Consider the following 20,135-nt stretch of genomic DNA (forward strand, 5'->3'; position numbering starts at 1 on the left):
TGCCTCTGCAAAATATGGGATGTTTGGAAAAACGGGATACATAACTTCCAGAACCTCTACCATCTCACCACTTCACCACTCAAATATTACTAATCAGAAACCAAGGAAACATTACATTTATTTGCACTCTCAAAAAGAACATCTAAATTACCACAACTCAACACTCCAAGCACCGTCTGAATATCTAACACTGTAATGAGTTTAAAGTTATGCACTGATTGACATAATTATGTAGCTCCAGGATTCTGTATGGGGAACTACCAACATGAATACTATTTTGTTTGCATATGTGACACCTAGTAGCGTATAGGCCAAAGATGTACTAACCATTTCCTCTAGGAGACTCATAGAATGTTTTGCTGTATCCAGACCTCAGGGAAATATGAGCAGGTGGTCTTTCTTTACAATTTGCTAAACAATTTGTTTTTCTATAGAGGCAATTGAAAATATAATTCATCTTTAGTGGTTTTTAATTTCCCATATTTAAAGAGCATAAACAATTGAGTTTAAAATATTAATATGAAAATGCAAAGAAGACAATAAATATTTTGTTATGTGGCTTTTTTTGTAATAAAAAGACATATTTTGTTTTGTATAAACATTCACATAAAGGGTGTTTTGAAAATTCCCAGCTGTACTCATAAATTGTATATTATATTAAAGCCAAGCCTTCTAGCTACACAATAGTAGTTTGTAGAATCTTTACTACTCTTGTGGTTAAAAACAGTATCAGTTCATTATATGATGAGACATTAAAGTGTATTAGGACACAGAGTTCAGATGGCATCAGGTGATTTTCCCTCTAAACTCCACAGTTTTATCATATCTTTTTATTTTTATAGCTCTTAATGTTCTTGAAAGATAAAATTTAAACAAAACAACAACAACAAAACTTGCTGTGCCTAGGATTTTAATAAAATGTTCAGAAAAGCTGTTATTAGCAAAACTTGATGGATAGTCTGAACCAACAAACTTTCTCCTGTCAAATGTAATACTTCTTCCAGAATAAACTGTGTTCTTACCATAGAAATAATAAACCCAGATTCAGGAAGATTCCTCATCAGTTGTCCAGAATAAAGTTGACAAAGTTATTGTGTTATTTGCACTCTCACTCTTAAGTACGTGTTTAAGTGTTGGGGAAGCCGAAGCATTCTCAATTTGAATTTCTGGATAAAATACTAATTTTAAAATGTTTAGCTTTAAGAAATTAAATTTCTCTTAAATGTTTAATTTTAACAGCTCTGTTAGTTACCTTGCTAGGAGTTCCTTCTCAATGTAATTTTCTAACATAAAAGCTGCCAAACCATTCAGCTGTTCTGCTAGACATCAGGCAGGCCTCAGACCCCGTGTTAAATCATTACAGTCTAGGAGCACACCTTTGAGAGATGTTTGTTTTACACATTTTGGTAGGGTGGGGAGTTGATGGAGATTAAGATATTCCCAAGAATTAATAACAGTGAAAAGGAATTGCCCATAATCCTCTGGAAGTCCCTAAAAGCAGTCCTCAAAGACAAAATAAATGCTTTTTTGGAAGCCAGAACACTGAGAGAAAATCCTTATGATCTTCTAGGATCGTAATTGCACATTATAAGGAATGTAAGACCAAAAAAAAATCCCACAGGAATACTTCTAAAATCTGTGAAGTGCAATAGATAATAATGACAATAAATGCAATAATAGTAATAATAATAACTGAAAACTAGTTTGAGATATGTATAAAATCAAACTTGGGAAGGACGGTGCTGCCATACTGTCTGAGGGAGCAGTAGACCTCCAACACAAGTCCACACATTTTCTATTTGTTGTTGATTAAACCAACAAAGGAGATGGAGCTCCAGATTTTCCAAACTATCAAAGAACAGGAACCGATATTAACAGCAATGCCATGTCTCATGATTACTATCAACAGCAGTACCTCTCAGAGAATTGCTGGAAGAGTGGAATAGTAAAATACACATCATTAAGCCTTTTAATATGCACAGAATTCTGGTCTCTACTGGAAAATCTCTACTGAACTCTGAAGAGTATACAGTAGCCAGCAATACAGTCATAAAATAAAATGTACCAAAAAAAAATTCATCTGCTCTTACAGCAGACCACAGAGATTAAAATGTACTGCTGCAGAAGTACTTCAGGTAGCAACTGTTCAAAAAACATCTGTATCACGGGGACTTTGTCTGACTGAGGTTCTGCTCAAGATTAAGAGACATCCATTTGGACATCTATATGTAGAAATCCTCACTGTGTTTATTATCTAAGCTCCCATTACAGCCAGTGGATATCAAAGCAGAAATCAAAGAGCAATTCAGTTCACCTTGGGGTGGTTGGTCAGTTGAATTGCTCTCCAGGCACCTCTGACTGTATTGAGCAGATCTCCATTGAGTTTAAGGGAGTTCAGACAGCTAGCTCACAGGTGGACACACAAGTTTCTGGATCCCAAAACAAATCCCAGCTCTTTAAAGGACTGTAAAACATTATATTATAGCTCTTCCTGAGCACACTAGAGTTTCATTCTGTTCCAGCCTGTTTCCACTAAGATCCAGCCTGGTCTCTGGCTTGGAAGAGCAACTTAAATGCTGTATGCCAATTAGGTTATGCAATTGCTGTTCTTTATGTATGTGACAGGATATATTCTTTAATTGTGAGATCCTACACTGTTATTTTTCCCCTCAGGACCATGTTTTATTCAGTGCAGAAGCCTGACAGTACAAGTGATAAAAGGGGAATTTCAAGCACATAAGAAGAGGACGCTGCACACCTGTTTTGAGATCTCCTTTCACAATTCTCATATGATTTACAGAATCTTGTTCTGGAGTATTTATCATTTATCTTTGCCATTGTATTCCTCAATTATTACTTCTCTCTGCATCTCTCCACTTCTTAATTTTTTGCAGGCAAGTGATTTTTTTTCCACTCTTTAATCCTTATCCAGATCATCCTGCAAAACACCTTGCATGTAGAAGCTGAGTACCTCGGTCCAGCTAAAATATTATCAAAAACAGACAGGAAGGAACTGATCTGTGAGGCATTCTCAGACTACATCTAATGTGTTTAGAAATCACTGACTTCAATGAAAAATGCAAGCAGTCACATTGAGAGGAGTGAAGAAGACTCTAGACATGATTTATTACATTAAGAAGTTACTACAGTGCTCCAAGAACTGCAAAACCAAGCTTTTGGGGGCCTCCTCAGTCTGCTGAGGCTGAAACCTATTATCCACAATTTCCCAGGAGATTGCTCTAACCACACCACAGTTTTTCATTCCATGTCTTAAAACTAGGCCACAGCTCAGCCAGGAGTTCCTGATACAGAAAGAAAGTAACTGGTAGTTTGACCTCATACCCCACTGACGAACACCGTGAGAGGGAGGCATCAAGGTCCTGGAACCCTGCTCAAGGGTCTGCTTATGCATCATGAATTAAAACATCAATGGAGAAAATGTACAACTGACTTGGGTAGCATTGAAGATGCCACGGTGGCAACTAGGAAAACAAACCAGATCTCTGACGCCTGGCTCCAGCCACTGCACTTCCATCATTTCTAAATGCATTTGTCTCCTACTCTAAAAGAACTTCAGTAGCTTCTGCTGTATTAGAATTATTTCATAGAATTTCTTTAATCCCTTTTTCAAGTAAATGAACACAAAGACCTATAAATAGGTTTTAAATTACTGTCTCTATCACACAGAGTTGTGGAGGGCACGGAATCTCCTGGGAGTTTGATCTGTGTTAATTAAATCTAAAAAAAATCTCCATAAGGTCTAAAGCATGCTTAATGAATTAACATGGAGGCCCCGTTGAGCAAAAGCCTTTTAAACTTCAGTGAAACAAATCAACTCACATTTTATTATCATCCACTTAACAAATTTAATCTGTCGCTTTATATCATGTGAAACCACAATTTTTCATAAATGCTAATTAAAATCATTAAAAATGGAAATCTTCTTCTAAGGGGCTTATGCAAAGTATGAATACTGATGCAAAGAGATAGGCCTGTTTGTCCTTATGAATGAAAGATAGTACTTCTGCTATAAGAAACTGTACTTGACAAATCTTCTGGGAGTAAGCATACATGCCTAAATAAATTTGAGACAGGGAGGGTCTTCAAAAAGCACCACTTAAAGAAAAGTGGTATTGCCATTTCACTGACCAGGTACCAACAGCTTTGAGGAATGTCATCACACTTGAACAGAAAAAGCTGGAGAAAGGAAAACAAACCAAAATGAAAAATAAAGCACCTCCTGATTTGAATCCTTAGAATCCATATATATTGAATTAAATTTTGTGATCATCTATAACTTGACTCTAGAGTTATTAATGTACAGGAATAGTGAAGCTTATAGCAGAACAGTGGAACTGAATCCGGTAGGAGGCTCAGAGCATCCAAGTGAGTAACGTCCCCAGCAAGTGGCAGGAAGGGAAGGAATTCACATGCACTAAATCCTTTCTTTAGCAACTGGTTTTACCTTGCCAAATTTTTTCCAAGCATGCACTGAGGACCACATGCACAAGATTGCTGCCAGATTTTCTACTGTTAGATCCTAAAGAGTGTGGTAGATTAGTAAGAAGAAACATTAGAAGTTCACAGTTTAAAAATCTGCTTAAAGTCCATGTAAGCAGCCTTTAAATCTTGATTCCTTTACACATTTATATGACCTTTTCTACACAGAGCCAATTTACTATTTTTACCTCAAGCTCTTCAGAGTAATTAATTTCCCAACACTTCAGCATGAATCAGAAATAACATGAGAGCCTCCTACACAAAATCACAGAAAAAAAACAAAGGAAAACATCAGGAAAACACGTCATCCATTCCCCAGATCTACTGTGTGATAAACTGTACCCACACCATGGATGTTCATATAGCATGATTTTTAAAAGATACAGTGGTAGAAATTCCTTTACAGAAAACTACACACTTCTTTGTATCAGCATGTGTAGGCCTTAGCATAAACTCATTTTTTACTATTAGCTGTTTACTACTATTTCCTAAATCAGAAATCCCTTACTTTTATTCTGTTTTTATATATAATTCACATTATGTATTAAAGTATATGCACATACATAAATATTACATATATTATGCAGTAGTTACATTTATAAACTTTGTCACATGAAAATTCTCCCAGCTATTTAATTTTATTAGACAAGTATGTCTCACTATCAGAAATGGCATTTTTTTAGAAGCTGCACATTATGGTTTTAACACAGTGACTATTGTCTTTTAATCTCAGCTACCCTAATTATCAGGATTAACAGCAGACCTCCAAATAGTATTATTCATCTATAAGCGACACTTTCTGTCTAACAAGAATTAACACATGCCACAACATAGAATAAATAAGCTAAGTTTATCAAAGAGGGCTGGCACCTGTTACTCGTAAATGTGATGGTATTTTATTGAATTGAGGAAATTCAAGACAGCTCTGAGTCATTCTCACTCACATGATGTTAAAGTGCCTACACAGAAAAAATAATATACACAACTTTTTACCCCAGAGACTTTATGCCTCAAATGTCTTACACTGATGCTTTCTCTCTAGTTTCACTTTTTGTCAACATAATACTCTGAAAATGAAATTTTACCAACATGGGATTATATATTCAGACCTGTTTTGGGAGACATTCATTTGGCTCAGCAATTCCAACAGGGGATTTTTCCTCCATCAGGGGATTCTGTACATACTTTTGAGCCAGGATACAGTCTTTACTCTTTTTCCTAAAACTTTGTTAAAATGGGAAAAACAAATAATGAAGGATCACTACTGTGGTATCTGCAGTTACAAAAATAGCTCCAATGAGTGGGCCAGAACCAGGATGCTGAAAAAGTGACAAAAAGCCACTTTTGTCACCTCTCTCTGATTCTGTGTCATAAACAGGTGAGAAACTTGAGGAGATATTAAAAATCGTAGCAGTAAACCAGATGCATTTAGGAGGGGAGAAAATTGAGTCATTTCTGAAAAGTCGGTAGCCGAGTTCTTTCTTTTTTTTTTCAGTAGGACTGTTCAGAAGAGGGGGAAAGAAGAAAAAAGTGAGCCATTCCCAAACTTAGAAATTTAACTATGAGCATATTAATTTTAAAGAGGCAATGGGATTATTTAGGCAAGAATAAGACAGTGATTTCTAAAATGGCAGAATGATGTGAAAGTGGCAGAATGAAAAAAAAACGCAAGTTAGTGCAAACATAGACATTGTCCTTAATCTCTAGTGATAAAACAAAACTGGCATGAATTATTTCAGTTACTAACAAGGGCTCAGAGAGTGATATCTGATAAGTAAATAATTATTCTATCTGAGGTTAAAGCATCCACAGCACTGAAAAGTCATTATTGATTTCCACATTGGGTAGAAGGCGCATGCAACATGCTCAGGACCCAGCAAAAAAAAGCCTGAGAATTTTGTGAATGATTCAGCAAAATACAAAAAAAAATAAAAAATACAGGAAAACGTGTATTCCAACAGAAAGCAGAATGACATCTGTATTCCTGAAAACTGAGGGTAAAATGAAACCAAAGCAAAATGCTAGCATTAAAATCTACTATGTATAAGACCGAACTGTCTTGTGTATATGTTCATAGTTTATCGTTATACTATTTTATTGTGTAAGTCAGGCAGCAGCTTTGCATTTTATAAATACATTTTTTCCTCTAGCTGTTGTTACTCATTGTGTCTTTTACTTTTCTGTCCTGTCCATTTATAACATTATCACCCAAAAACCTTAGTCTTATTAAGAACCTGACATCTTATTTTTCATGTACTCTCGGATAAGTAGAGAGAACACAGAAACTTTCAGAGTTAGACAGCGGAAGCTAGAGGGAAAAGGATCACAAAAATCCCAAAACTATAATAAGTCATTTGGAGATGACATAGACACAACCTCATGGAATAAGCTACGGATCAAAATGTGGCCGAGATACAAGACAGTAGTCCAGACAACTATAGTAATGAAAAATCACCATTTTGGAATTCAAATACATGAAATTAGAAGAGCTTTTTAACGCTATGGCAAATTTTATTTTTAAATTAGTTATTTAGCATCCAAATCTACCATAACCTCTTCTCCTAATAAGAGGACAGCTTTTTTCAGGTAAATGCCCTCCTTCCTTCTTAGGCCATGAGGACAAATTTCCCGATTGTTGAGGGTAAACAGAGAAAAAGATGATTCATTATATTTTCCACCCAAAGCTGCTTTCAAAGTCATAGGGAGCTAGGCATCCTATATTCTATACACATATGTAGATGTGCATATGTATTCTGTGTCTGAGCACCGATATATTACCTGTATGTGCCTACACAATTCCAGGTACCCAAACAACATCGAAAGTTGGGTAACACTGGACTCAGTGCTTACACAATGTTCACACACACAAAACAAGTGCACGGAGCACAACGTCTGCTCCGACTGCGCCTCCAGAGCCACAGTGCACACAACTGGGAGCATCTCCGCTGGTGGAAGGCCAAGCCCTTGGACACAAGGCAGATATTTCCTTCATGTAAGCTCCATCCTCACTCCTAGACTCCAAGACACATTTCCACAAAAGAAACTAGTGGAGAAGCATAACTACATTTAAGATCAATTGAAAAATGGGAATGCATGGTCTTCTGTTTAGCAATCACATGATGTACAATATGTTGAAAGAATATAGATCCCCCTTTCTTTATATCTAAAAATACATAGTGACATTTGAAAGAAGGAAGTGTAATCCAAATATAGATGTGGGAGATTTCAGCATTGTCATCCTGTGCTGCTAAGAACTATGCTAAAATAACTAAACACCCATTGTTCCATATACATAGACCCATTACCATAAACTGAGCAATTACAGGACATTGTGTATTTTCCAGACATTCATGGTATGATTTTTATGTCTTTGCTGATATTTTATAGTGCTTTACTTCTTGAGTAGCTCCACTTATGTCAGTGGTAGCTCCCATGCAATACAAATAAACATATTCTGATACTGTATATTTTATCATGCTTTTAAAATAAAAGTAAATACAAATATATCCTTCAATTTTTGTGGTTCTATTTTAGAAGATTTCATTCAAGGATAAGTGGAACAAAACAGCACTAATATATATTTTAGCAGAGTAAAATAATAAAATTATTGCTTTAAATCTTAGGTATGTCATGAAAAGATAATAGTCTGTGGCTGAATTGAGAAGCTAAGATTTTTCTATCAGTTATAACCATTAATTGCAAAAATGTGCTAAGTGCTTTGGAAAACATGAGAGAAGTGACTGCTGTTAGGAATGAAAAAACACCTTGGATTGATGAGAGCAATTCTAGCATTTTGTGGTAAATTGCTGGACATGCCTATTTTTATATGACATCCAGGTCTACAGACACTTTGAGGGCATTCGCGCTTGAATAAGCTTCTTGCCTCCATCAAATTTGCAGAACCTGAATGCCAGAATCATCTTTTGTGTGTGTGTGTGTGTGTGTGTGTCTCTTTCTCTTTTTTCTTTTTCTTTTAGTAATGGGCTTGAAATATAGACTGACCAAAGAACAGATAGAAAAATCAGACTTGGTTACCTCCTCAGTGGCAGAGATTTGAAGGAACACACTGTCATTTTACTTTTTTCGCTCTCTCTTTCATCTAGCTTCCTTTTTCTTGGCTTGAGAAACCTCTGACAGTCTGTCGGAGAGGAGATTACTTTCCTGCTACCTTGCACCTAGGCCAGCTATTCCAATTAGAAAATAAAGTTCTGGATCTGTCACCGTGCCATTTTAAAACTTCTGACCAAAAGCAGCAAGGATGATGCAACTTTCTGTCCAGTGTCACTATACCTACTTCTTGCAATTGAGAGGTGAGAGGAAGTCTGTGTGCCAGAGTCTAATTGAGTGTGAAATTATTACGTTACAACAGATTCTATGTCTTTCAAAATCCCACACCAGATTTGCTGCTCTGTCTTTCATCAAAAGTACAACAAAAAGCCAAGAGGAGAGGGGTCAAGGCTGGTAAACTACTTTTTCACGGACATGCATTGAGTTTTATAAGGCTAGAAGTATTCCCTCCAGAAAAACTTGACTGGAGAAGCGTGGCCCCAAGGAAGGCACCAGAGCTTGAACAGGACCAAGCCATCAACCATGACCCAGCTGTGGGACGGCTGTGACGGCAGGACAGGGAGAGCCACAGGTCCCTGCCCTGTCGCTCTGCCCCACGCACCCCCCAGCATGGGGCAGATGTGCAGCTGGAACGCGGACTGACCCAGGCCAGGGCACAGCCAGCACCCACCACCACCGAGTGCTGCACTTGCACATGCTGCTGTGACAGTGATTTTCAGCAGCATACATCAAAAGATGTATGAACCTGTGTCTGAACATCTTAGCACCAGCCTTGCAAAACACTACAAGAGCCGTTAATAACGTCAAGATACCCAGTATATCACATACACAATTTTACACATAATAATTAACTGCACAGCATTTTCATAAAACAAATAAGCACACTGATATTAGTTGTTTCTTCTTCCCTTAACACATTCATTTTCTCATTAAATAAGCACTTTAAACTATGATACAAAACATTTTATGGCAATTAAATGTCTTTTCCTGCTTGTCCAATACAATGACCCCCAAGCTGTTCAGAACATCTTTGGGCATGACTGTAATCCAAACACATAATTAAAAAATAATTTAGTTCTCAAAGCTTGCTGCAGTGAAGTTATGTCTTTTGATTTTTTTTCAAATAACTAATATATTTCTATCACCACTATCTGCTTTCTTGTATCTATTTCCTGAAGAAATATTCTAAAAAATGTTACCTTCAGTAATGCTGCAGGCACATGATTTGCTGTAGTATTTTCTGTATTGGCTTTTCAGACACAGGACATGTTCTCTTTTAGTTCTAAATGAGCAACTGTGTCTCCCCTTAGACAAGGTCATGCTATATAAACCAAAGTCGCTTCCTCTTTTTCGCAGAAAACTCATTTCCCATTTATTAAACAGAAATGTTAGCTGTGACTAATGTAAAATCATAACTATTTTGAATACTGTCAGGACTCTCAGAGAAATCCGAAGATGTTAATTTAAAATTAGGAACAATAGGTATTCCTAAAATGCTGTTCCTCTAACACAATGCTACTAGAGGCCATGAAAAATAGTACAGTATCTTACAGCAAGTATTCTACACTGCATATGATAAAAAATAAAATACATGTTTACACTAAATTATAACAGTACTATCCAATAACAAAAGTTAAACTAGCTAAACTAAAAAGAGCACAACTGATTACTGTTTCCTTATAAAGGTCAACTGCATTTAGAAAAAAATTATTTATGAAAAATTTTAACATTATCTTAAATTATAGGTATGATTTCTCTCTTTATTTACTTTAAGTGTTCCAGCAAATCAATAAGCAATTTGTGTGACATTTTGCAGATTATAATATTTTATAGATTTTTCAGTAAAATTGTGAGTATACTTAAAAAGCATTGTGATGGTTAGATTCAGAAAATAGCATGTGGCATTTCATTATTAATACTCTTGATACAAAACATATTCCCTGCTCTAAAAATAGCTCTGAATCCAATTTTACTTCTATTGCATTTGGTGTTGAAATGTATTTTTGTCTATATGAGTTTTATATGTTTTTCTGACCAATTCAGGAGCTTTCAGGAAATAAACTCTTTATGTCAAATTTGATTTCTTCATTAATGTTGCATTTACTGTACACAAAAATGGCATATCTGAATGGAAAAAGTACTGTTCACTTCAGGGAGGTTTATAAACTATATTTTACATTGAGGCATTCTTTTCCAAAGTTGTCATACATGGGGTTTTGACTTAGCCATGATCAGTTTTTCCATAAGAATTTTTTTTCTAGGCAAAATTTTCAGGATTTTTTTTGCCATTTTTAAAAATTTTAAGATGCACTTCAACATCTTCAAGATGCAGTCAGCTCTGGATATTTCTGAAGGACATGGGCATCTTGGAAACACCAGATGTAGTATGATCAGGGCTAATTCATACCTGTGAAATATGTCACCATGTTAGAAAATTTCTGGATATGTAGGTGTAGGAGCCTACCATCTGCAGGTAATTCATTATTCTTTGGAACCTCTGGCTTTATAACTTCTGAGCTTTCTAGTGCATGCTTGTAAGAAGTAACATATCTGTCCAGCAAATCCTCTGCTCAGGTATTCCTACTCTTTCCCTAAATAAGAATCAACATTTAGGTTTTGACATTCTGAATACCTACCAGCAACTTCCAAATCCAAAGGCCAAGAGTACATAACGACAAAGATTAGCAACTCTCTTCTCACATTTGTTTTTTAAATACTTTACTACAACCAGTTTGCTGCTATTACTGAGTTTTGGCATTAAAATGCAAGTGAGCAATACACACACTGACAGTTTAGAAAGTTTTCATACTGCTGTCCATCAGGCCAAACCACAGCTCCTCCACTGGCTACTGAGGAGCCAGGCTGGTACCCCACAAGTGCAGGGGAACCTGCCAGGTTCCTCCCACCCCTGCTGAGAACACCCTGAAGGCCACATTCACATCTTAACATTAGACATAACAAAATTTGACCAAACATGGGTTATTAAGCCTCAGGATGTCATTTCAGTTGATTTCCACCCACACTACCCTTCTCTGTACTCCCACGTTTTCATTATATTGCTTCATCTGAAATTCCCTGACTCGACACCCTCCTCCCCACCCACGCACACAGATGCTGCAACCCAACATGCCATTTGGTTTGCACACTCTTGTGAAAGAACTTTAAGGGAAAGTATCCCACCTAAAAAAAATCTCCCTTTTCCATAGTTTAACCTCACTACAAGGAAATCCTCATACTCTAAAAGTTCATTGTGGGAAGCTGAATAGTAACAGCAAATGGCAGAAACTGATAAGTCACTATTAATCATGCTTAATTAATTTCTTCTTTGTAATTGATATATCCGTTCTTCAGTCAGCATCAGTGGCAAAATCTCCTAAGCCTTGAGAGATGAACCAAACCTTCTAGACTGTAATATTAGTCTGCATATAGTCTGCTGTTATAGACCATTCTAGAACATCTTTTAAGAGCCAAAGCTTCTGAGCACTTTGTGTCTTTCTCCAGAATTTTTGATTGTCTAGACAGTCATGCTGAAATAGGAAAAAGGAAATATTACTGGCATTTTAGTTATTTTCTATTTTGTTATAGGAAGCTCTTCTATGCTTCCCTACTATACTTACGGGTTACTTCCTTTTTATTCAATATGACTAATTTATAAACTGATAACAACCCAGTTCTTGTTAGAAACTCCCAGGAGGTGCTGTTGTGGCAGATGCTGGAGTTTAACTGCTGAGTCATTGTGTCATTTGATCACACCAAAAACAACTTCTAAATGTACAGATTTATATCAAAATTAAATAAAAATCACTAGATGGTAGTAAAATTCTTTGTTGTGGATCTATATTTGTAGATAACTACTATAAAGCACTTAGGATTAAGAAAAGTTACCGCAGACCTTTACAGTGGAGCAGCACATGCAGCAGGACAGAGGGTCTGACCTGCATACTCATCACTCATGTACCTGTCACCCTGAAACACTCTTTATGCTAGAAAATAGTGTTTCTTACTTCAGAAGAAAGAAAAGTCTAAACACATAGCCTCAACTGACAGTCTGCAATGTAGAAAACAAACAGAAGTGATGTAACATTTTTTGACACTGATTTCATTAGTGATCTATGGAGAGATTCATTTATTTTTAGAAGAAAATCAAATGCATGATAATGACATTAAATAGGAAGACGGAAATAAATAAAAGAAAAACAATATAACTACCAAGACAAGCAGATGACCAAGGAATTGATGGCCTCTGTCCCTCACAAAATACCTGTAAGAAAACTCCACACAGACATTGCAGGCTGGGCACCACCACAGGCTGTGTCCTCGGGAGAGGCACAGGCAGAGGGGAACCCACAGTGGGGGCACTTCCCCAGAACCTACTAGTGATTCCCTAGCTAGGGAATAGAGAGGCAGGAATATAACCTGCGATCACTGGGCACTGCCAGTAGCACCCACCAGCCCACACTGATTATATGCTTGCCTTAGGCAAACTACTTGTCCCACTTTCTCTGTCAAAGATGAAAACCTAATCTCACCAACAAAATTCCAAGTTAGATGTCCAGTATAGGTTCCCTTGTCCAATATATCCCCCATTTGTACCTCTTCTTTAAAAGGATGGCTATGTACCCTTCCCCCTGTACTCTCCATTCATTGCCTGCTATCTGAATGCACAAATTATCCAATTCTAGAAGAAGGAGGAACTAAGATATTAAGGGAAGAATTAGTCACTTTGCACTCAGGCAATTCTATCTTTGGTCATGTATTAGCAAGGAAATGCTTAATGACAAATTATAAACTTTGTCACAAACAAGGAGGTTTTTTTCTGTGTGGTAAATAACTGCATGTCATGTGAGAAGAGGAACAAAAACTATTTATTTAAAGTCAAAAGGAGAGATTGATGGAGTGAGAGCTATGCGGTGACATTACAGCGACACACATGTTGTCCTGTTTTGGCATGCAATTTTATTAATGAGACTTATCATATGACGTACATACTTTTAAATACCCTGGGGAAATGTAAAAAAAAAGGTTCCTGCAATTCATACACCTGAAATATAGCCGCATACAAAACACCTTCCTTTAAACAAGTAGCCAGGTAAAGACATCAGAGAGCATTAGATAGAATAATATATCTTTCTAAGTACCATGAGGTCCATGATCCTTTCACCTCTCTTGGTGTATTTAATATGGGCCTTACTCAATGTGAGCTGGGCAGCTTTGCCCGAGCAACAGCAGCTTCCACTGCTCCCCAACTGTCCTCAACTGGCACAACTGGCTGCGATGAAGAAGATGGTACAAAAATGCTGAGCCTTTTCTGCACTGCAAACAGCAGGATCGATCAAGCTTGGGGTTCTGTCTTCAGCAGGAAGCTCACGCAAAGAGCAAGGTGATAGGCAGGGAAAGATATTTCAGAAGAAATCATTGCTGCAGCGTGCGTTGGTCCAAGCACCATCAGCAGGCATCTCCAGCCCGCAGTCAGCCACTAGAGGGAACACATACATGTCGGAATTATTAACACAGGAAAACCAGAGTTTTGCATTCTCTGGTTTATATTAATTTTAGAATTATTTTATCAAAATTGTCACCTACATAGTGTTTCTGAAATGTGCACTACTGAGCCATTACAAGTCAGAGAAAGTACAACATTAAGGTTTAAGTGAAAGTGAAAGTGAAATTTTTCGAAGGGAAAAGCTGTTCCCAGCAATTCAACTTTTTGCAATTCAGTCTGCCCTATTTTCTTTCAGATTTGCAGAAAAACCCAAAAATATCACTGAGTTGTTTGAGAATGAAACTGAATGAGAACTTTTCAAGAAAAATAGCCTGACAGAAAACACTGACTCACTAAAGAATCCTTTTTTGCAGAAATTAAAATTATATTTAAATTCAATAAATTCCCAATTTCAAATTCCATGGAATTTCCAGGCAGAGCAAAAGTGTGAATTGCAATACCAAAGAAGCAGTTCTGCCCTGTTATCCGGCTTTTCTCCATCACAGGTGAGTGACAGAACCAAGAAGCTCTTGAATAATACTAAGTTGTCTATTTTTCAGAACCTGTTCTAGTTTGCATTAAAAAAAATGAGAGAACTTGCTGAAGCAGGATTTTTTTTCCTTTCTTTGTGATGTGAATGCACTAACTAGAGGCATATTTACTATTCTGGAACCTCTTTCTCCAAGAAATTTGTAGAGACATGGGTTTAGTCTAAGACAACACAGGACTTGTTAAGGTCAGAAACTCCTGTATAACAGAAAATCTTTGCCCCATTCAGAGCCACACTTCCTCATAGCTGTCCCTCCAAAAATATCACATTTGTTTCGTTCTGTTCTCTTTGATGAGCAGCATGCTTACAGATATACAAGAATTCAAATTCTGTTTGTAGTTATCTTTCATCCTTTGTAATTAAAAAGGTCAGAATTATAGGTCTGATCTTGTCTGACTTACGAGTTCACCTGGATCAGTTACTTAGGGAAAACCGTTATTATTTAATATGAGTATTTGCTTTTAAAATAAAAAAAGTTTTACACAATCTTGAGCCCTGGCCAGTGGGAAGAGAATTGCCTATGTACAGCACTCCAGAGTACATGGCAAGATCAGTATATCTTCTGTAGATAAAAAAGAATACTCCTTCAGCTATCAACAGACAAGGCTACCAATGTAAAGCAGTCTAGCATATAGAGACTTAAATGTCTCTCATGCAGACTGTTAACAGGGGTTTAAAAGTAGTAATTTAAGATCTTAAAAGAATTTCCACTAAATAATTAATAGAAAAAAAATAGCAAAAAAGTATACATAAGTTGCAATTAATAAAATATGAAAATGTGTATTTGGGGTGGGGTGTTAATACCTACTGAGAAGACTGACATTTAAAGCACCAAACAAGGCAATTAATTAAGGTTAAAATACGGAATGGCTTTTTACTAAAATGCAATTAAAAATTAAAATTAAAAATACAGACTAAGGGCAGGCTAGGCTCTCATAGGATCATCTATACACTAAGGGAAATAATTTTAAGAATTCTTCATAATAGCGTTGCTTTACTTTTAGGAGAAAAATACTTCACAAACCCATAAGGTGGCAGCAAACTCCTTTTTAGTTGAGAGCTGAAACTTTCTGTCGTCTGGTTTGCACAAAGCTGATGGTTTGGACCACCACCCATCGTTCAGTTAACACACACACACATGCACACACGCGCGCACACACACATAGAGAAAAAAATAAAATAAAATAAAATAAAAATACCCCAGTAGCATATGCATCCCTTTAATTTAAAAAGTATGATTTCTTTCCAGGAACATCAGATGCTTTCATAAACTAAAACAAAATGGCATTTAGATCCTCAGGGAAAGAAAAAAAAAACAAACCACCACCACAACTAGTCTCCCACAATGAAAGGACCGAAGGTGCCCCACTGTGAACTGACTGGTAACTTCTTTTCATTACAAACCAGCTGATCTCAGTGCTCTGGCTATTGAATGGGCAAAACTAACAACATGGCTTATGCAACAGTTCCCTGTGATAAAATCCCCTTCTCTGAGTTTTGATGTTGCCAAGCTGAGTTTTAATGTTGCCATTGTAGTATCTCTGGAAAGCATTTATTTGCTGGCAGCATGGAAAATATGTTACTTTTCACAGTCAAGTTTACAGCTAAGAAATCTCTCCATCTGTGCACTATAGAGGCTCACTGTCAAAAATGCACAAGCTGTATTATATATGAAATAGTCTCATTGCTCCTACAACTCTACAGCTGCAACATAGTATGCGTGGTGCTGATAAGTCTGTAAGAGCCTTATCTACAAGCCTTGTATTTTTTAAATCCCCTTAATGCTGGGACCAAGTTACCCTATGTTTGGGTTTCCCCAGATATATTTAATCTCTTCTGCATCAAAAATGTGTACAGGCAGAGTGAGTGGTTCTGTGCATCTGTGAAGGATTGTGAGGCACAGGGCTGTGGCTGCACTCCTGACTGTGCAGAAATCCCAGACACAGATACTCTGCATATACATTCCTCATCTCAATACACATATAGTTTGCCTGATACATCTGCACAGCATTTGATTCACTGAATCTATGTTGCACCCATAATTTCATCATACTTCTTCATTCTGGACAAATGCTAGCCTATAGCACCCACTGTACACAGGCCACACTAACACAGACACAAGAAATCACAGGTAAGTGTACATAGCAACCATTTTAATGTTGGTCATAATGTACACAAGCCTAACCACATTACTGGAGTCGATATTGAACAATGAGAGCTTGTTTCTGCAGTTTTCAAATAAAGATATTTTTAATGCCTGCTACCCTGACAATATCAGCCTGGAGTTTCGCAAACCGAGCTATGTGAAAAGCTGTTCAGCTTGCAAAACGTAGCAAGAATGAAGACTTGCATTTCTGACTTGTCAAAGCATTCCTCAGCTTCATCATCAAACTAATGAACAAGCAGCTTGAGGAGATCCATTACCATAAGACACAGCAGCCTGTGGAACTACAACTGACCTGAATCACGCTGCCTCACAGTCTGCAGAACTTACAGCTGCAACTTCAACAAGTGTCACCTTTTCCCTGCTTGTGAAGGAGCCCGGAGGTTTGAATTTGCTGTTTCCTGACTTTCTCACAGGTGTTTCCTATTCCTAGGCCTCTCCTAACTTAGTTCTTGTGCCATTCAGTAGACATTGTTTTCCCTGTTTCTGCTACCATAAACAATCACCAAATGTTGCATTTTGTTAGTTGAAACAAAAGAGGTCAGTGTACGCTACGCTCGTATAGAAATATCCAGTTGTCAGGATATTTCTCCGACCTTCAGAAATGACATCCTTTTTGTCTGCATTTCACGGATTACTGTGAGCCATCTGTTTTTACACTTTCCTGATTCCATAAGATCATATATTACTTTGTCATAAGTAATGTACCAATATTAATGACTACACATTATTTTAAATCAAAATAATAAAAGAAGAAAAAGAATGAAACAAGTCCTACATCTGCTCATTAAATTAGTATGATATCAGCTATGAGCTAAACTTGTCAGAAAATTGAGCTATTTTAGCCAAGAAGATTTATCAACGCAGCTTTTACATGGAAGAACTGTGACCTTTAGTTAGCACTATATTCTTTGGACTTTGTTCAAAAGCTAAACTAACTTTGACTCTTGGGGCTAAGCAAAATCAGTAATAAAATGTCTTCTCTATGTAACAAAGAATAATTCTTTGGGCGGCTGGAAGACGTTCCTGCTTTGACAAATACTTATTTTGGGAATGGTTTAATAAAACCATAAAAAAATATAGTGGTCTAATTCTGAAATGTTTTCTATATTGAATACAAAAATATTTATACATGGAACAAAATGATGGCATGGGAAAGACATCTTCATTCAGCACTTATTTAAAGATATATGAATCTAAGACAGGAATAAATTCTCTGATGTCATACATTTACTCAGTTCCTTCAGAGCTAGAAAGGATTACCTTCTTGGGCAATGGAAAACATGGGCCATTCATACTGCTACTTATTAAATCAGTGGTTCACTCATACCTCTCCCTTTTCTCTATGTGAGCTGTAACAGACTGAAGTTTATTTACATAAGCTGAACCTTTAGGAAAATTGAAGTTAATTTTAAGCAAGACACATCTTGTAGTTTTTGTTTGTATGTAATTTCAACTGAAGTGGATGGTATGCTTTTGGAATAGAGAACAGTACTGCCAGAGCTGGATTTCTTACCAAAAAGTTATCAGCTTCACTGTTTCATTCCATTTTGCTTTCTGAGATGCCTGCTGAGTTGTACCAATTAAATTGTTTCCAGAGCCACATGATAAACAAGGCTGCTGTGATCTACCCACACCAACGTGGGCACAGAAATGTGCCCATGGACATAGTTAAGAAGCAAGGGGACTGCTTTGGGGGAGTCAGTGGTGATTTAGATACATCTCAAACTACAACTTGAGGATGCTGTTTTGATAGATTCACCCTGTGTCAAAGGTGTCACAGTTCCCTCTTGTCACTTGTTTCTTCCCATCCCTTGATGCCAAGACTGACACAGTGAACTAATTCAAACAGGTAAAATGGAAGAATTTTACCCTTGCCTATGTTTCCTGCTGGCTTAGGGAGGCAAGAGATTTACTGCAGGATCAGACCAACAGAAGAGAGATGGCAAAACCCTGAAACTAGGAGCCAGAAGGTGTGGGGCAGCCTCCTGCTAACACCAAGTTGGATCAGCCCAAACTAATGTGGAAAACAAAGTGCAAAGGGGCAGCATTTCGCTGGAAACAAGTCTGTGGCTTTTGAAAGGAAGAAGGTTGGAGGTGAGGTGAGCTATAAGTTGTTACCTTATAAAACTTCGACTGATGAGCTGAGAAGCTTTGGAAACCAATGATCAGTTGTAAATGATTGATGCCTATGGTGTCATTTGTTTGGTTTTCTGCTTCACATAGAAGTAGTTGAATTTTGATTTTACTCCATTACTTTGTCAAAATCAAATGCAACTTTAATCCCTTAGTATTATAAAAGGACAAAAGACCGTAGTATTACCATCACTAACTGATTCAAGCATTGTTTAAAACTGGGCATGGGAAAAGGTTTAAGAAGGACAGACTAGAGAAAGAAGGGGCAAAAAAAAGCAAAGTAATCACTGTAAGAACAAAACCAGCTGGCTAAACTCCTTTGCATTATGCCCAGAGCTAGATAGATCAAAATACTACTCCCTCTCAACCAGATTATCTTTGAGTCCTATAAGGAATTTGGTTGAATTACTTGATTGGGTTTCTGCAACACAAAGCAGGTTTCAATGTTACTTTCTTCTGAGTTTCTACAAATAGTCTTGTATAAGAGAAAGTTGTATGCCTAATAAAATCTGAGATAGCCAAACTAAGTAACACATCTTGGAACCTTATTTAATGGTAACTCCCAGTTAAAATGTTAATTCATACAGTTCTGCCACCTTTGCTTCATTGTAATGGGTGTCCAGAGGCACTTCCAAGCTCAGCTGTTCCGTAATTTTGTGGTTCTGTGATTCTGCCACTCTGTGAAAATTAGTTAAACTACTCTGGTCTCAAGGCTACAAATACGTACCACAGCTAGGGGTGATCTGACAAGTAAGAGTGTGATTAAGCAAACATCAAAGACAAATAGAAATTGCTGTCTCAAAAGGATGAATCACATTGCCCTAAGACTGATGCCTAAGTAAGGCAGATGAATCACTCACTAGTGGTACTTCTTTCTTTCCACAGACTATAAAGGGAGCTCAGAGTAACCAGTCCTGACTCATACCTTTAACTCCTACACATCTACAGCTGAATGATGTAAAGCTCTTGCTTAACAATGAGAGAGAACTTACCTATCTTCAGAGGGAATACAAAAAGTTGTAGACTACCCTACAATCTGTGTTTACACCTGATTAATAGTGATGATTGGACAGATTTCTACTGAGCAATGATCTGTGGTAAAAGTAGGTACTGTAATCAGCAGTACTGCTGTTACACCACATACACCATTAGGAGTTCTTCCCAGTAGCTGAGGTTTGTCCTTTTATTTACTTATTCTGGATCAGGGTTTGTTCTGTTTGTTTTTCTTCAAACTG

General features: G+C 37.1%; 1 long non-coding RNA gene across 1 annotated transcript in view; it reads right to left on the reverse strand.

Annotated features, from left to right (window-relative positions):
- LOC135578215 (uncharacterized) overlaps positions 1 to 9,873 on the reverse strand; it is a 61,957-nt gene extending 52,084 nt beyond the window's left edge. The window contains exon 1 of the long non-coding RNA XR_010469564.1: positions 9,768 to 9,873. This is a non-coding gene — a long non-coding RNA (uncharacterized LOC135578215). The remainder of the gene's footprint in view (positions 1 to 9,767) is intronic.
- Between the last annotated feature and the right edge of the window lie 10,262 nt (positions 9,874 to 20,135).

The sequence above is a fragment of the Columba livia genome, chromosome 1 (assembly GCF_036013475.1).
Source record: "Columba livia isolate bColLiv1 breed racing homer chromosome 1, bColLiv1.pat.W.v2, whole genome shotgun sequence".
In the NCBI taxonomy this organism is placed as follows: domain Eukaryota; kingdom Metazoa; phylum Chordata; class Aves; order Columbiformes; family Columbidae; genus Columba; species Columba livia.